This window comes from Bidens hawaiensis, unplaced genomic scaffold (assembly GCF_021521415.1).
Source record: "Bidens hawaiensis isolate Kalapana, Puna unplaced genomic scaffold, B.hawaiensis_p1.1 tig00003540_1, whole genome shotgun sequence".
NCBI classification, from domain to species: Eukaryota; Viridiplantae; Streptophyta; class Magnoliopsida; order Asterales; family Asteraceae; genus Bidens; species Bidens hawaiensis.
In genome coordinates, this window is record NW_027491200.1 from 513,361 (window position 1) to 515,621 (window position 2,261).

A 2,261-nucleotide genomic window follows, 5' to 3' on the forward strand; every position below is an offset into this window, starting at 1 on the left:
CTCATTCTTTTGATAGGTGGTAAATTGATAAATATATCAATAAAGGTAACGCTCCTTCTGTATTTAGGCTGAGTGATTATAACTATTATCGTATGAGAAGTCTTATTTCCTAAATTGGTTCATAACCAAAAATTCTTTCAATTATACATATATGACACTAAGAATGAAATTTTCAATAAAAATAGTACTCTCGGGTACGTTTTGGACGTGTGTTTTTTTATTAAGTTCGTTTTATGATATAAATAAAAGAGTAAAGTGCCAAAATCGTCCTTCAAGTTTGGTCAATTATGCGACTTTCGTTTAAATAGTTTCTTTTTGCAACTGAACCCTTGAGGTTTTCTCAATTGTTGCCAATATCTTTCAAATCTTATTAACCTAGTTAATATTTCATGTTAAATTAGGGATAAATTTGTCTTTTTAATCCTATTTGTTTACTTCATGAACGAACTTTATTTTATGTATAAATAATATTATACTTAATGTATAAGAATAAGTATTTTAAATTTTAATCCCTAACATTTACCAACATCATCATCGAACACCACCCATCCACCAAAGCACCACCGCCAAACCATCCACTCAACTGAAAAAGCGTGACTGACCCCTTCACCCTCATTAGAAAATTCCGCCACCATCGCTGCCTGCGAACTGATTTCAATGGCCGGAAACATGCAAATCTTGGTTTCAACTAGTGGTGGAGAGCGAGAGAGATCGAGATGGTGGTTGTCGGCCAAATATGCATCTCCGGTGACCCTCATCACTTTTTAAATCTAGGGTGTCAAATCTTGAACACAGATTTAAGGGTTTTATTGGGGGTTTCATCTTCAGTTTTGTTTGATCCATCTGCATCTCCATTCGTCATCTTCGTCAAAACCCTACCATGTTCGCTATGATTTTCAACTTGGTAGTTTGTTTGATATTCGCTAGTAAACATAAATGTGAGATAGAAAGAGAGACGGAGTAGATGGAGATGTGTTCTTGCTCATCGCCGCCAACGTGACCAGAATTTCAACGGTTCTGGATATTGGAGATGGAGAGTCAAGGTTTGTGAGTAAAATTGTAAAATATAATGTTTGTTTTACTTTGTAATTTTATATTTTGCCCCTTGAAGATTAAGAACATGTTCATAAAGAGTATTAAATAATTAGATAAAATATTAAGTAAATAGAAAAGACCAAAATACCATTGTCTTCATGTTAAAAAAACTAACAGAGTGAATGACTTGGACGAAATTGGTAACAAATGGAAAACCTCAAGGGTTCAGTTACAAAAAATAAACTATTTGGATAAATGTCGCAAAATTAACCAAACCCCATGGACGATTTTAGCATTTACTCTAAATAAAATCAATGTAATTTGAGGGGGTTTTGAAAACCTCATCGTCTTGGATTTTCTTGTTCTTGAGTTTTTTTAACTATCAAGAGTTTTCTTTTCCACGTTTAAAATAAACTCAATAAAGGGCGGCGTTAGGGTTTATGAAGAGCGAATTTGATCGTGAAGGAGATGGAATCTGAAAGGAAGAAGAGGAAAACTACTTTCCGCCGGTGGGTTACTAATCTCCTCCCTCCTATATAGAAATCTGATCATTTACATGGACTAGTTCTAAATCATAATATAATAATTACGTCATTGATTCTCATTCCTTTAATATTTTGTTAATTCTTCTCTGCCCAAATATTAGCTCAAAATTCACCACATTGATTTTCAATATAGCGAGTTGAATGCAGTTATAACATTCTACTTGTCATATTCTTTGTTAGTTGCTCGAATTAAACGAATCTAAACATCTATTAGTTATTCGTATTTATCGTTCCGCATGATAGTTAGTGACTCTGACATCCGTTTAGCTCTAGTGCAGCTCCTTCACCAACCGAAAACAAAGATCCTGCAGTTTCAACCGCAACACTTAAGCCACCGGTATGCATTTTATTTATTTTAGGTGTTTTTCTTACTTTGTAATGATCCGGATTGTTCTTAGTGTTTATATGAATAATGAATAAGTTAATTGTAGGTTCATGTGGCTCAAGTGGCTGATTTGAGGATTCAACACGCAAAGAATCATGCAATTGCACAGGCCCAACAAGATGGCTCCCAAGCGAATTTCAAAATATTTGATTCCCCCTTTGGGAACTTTCTTGTGCCCGTTGTTCCAACCTGCGCAGAACTTGGTGGATAATCAATCACCCAGGCATGTTACTTACTGATTTATACTTATCTCAGTATAGAGGCGTGAACACATTTTTTTATTACTGTATTAGTAG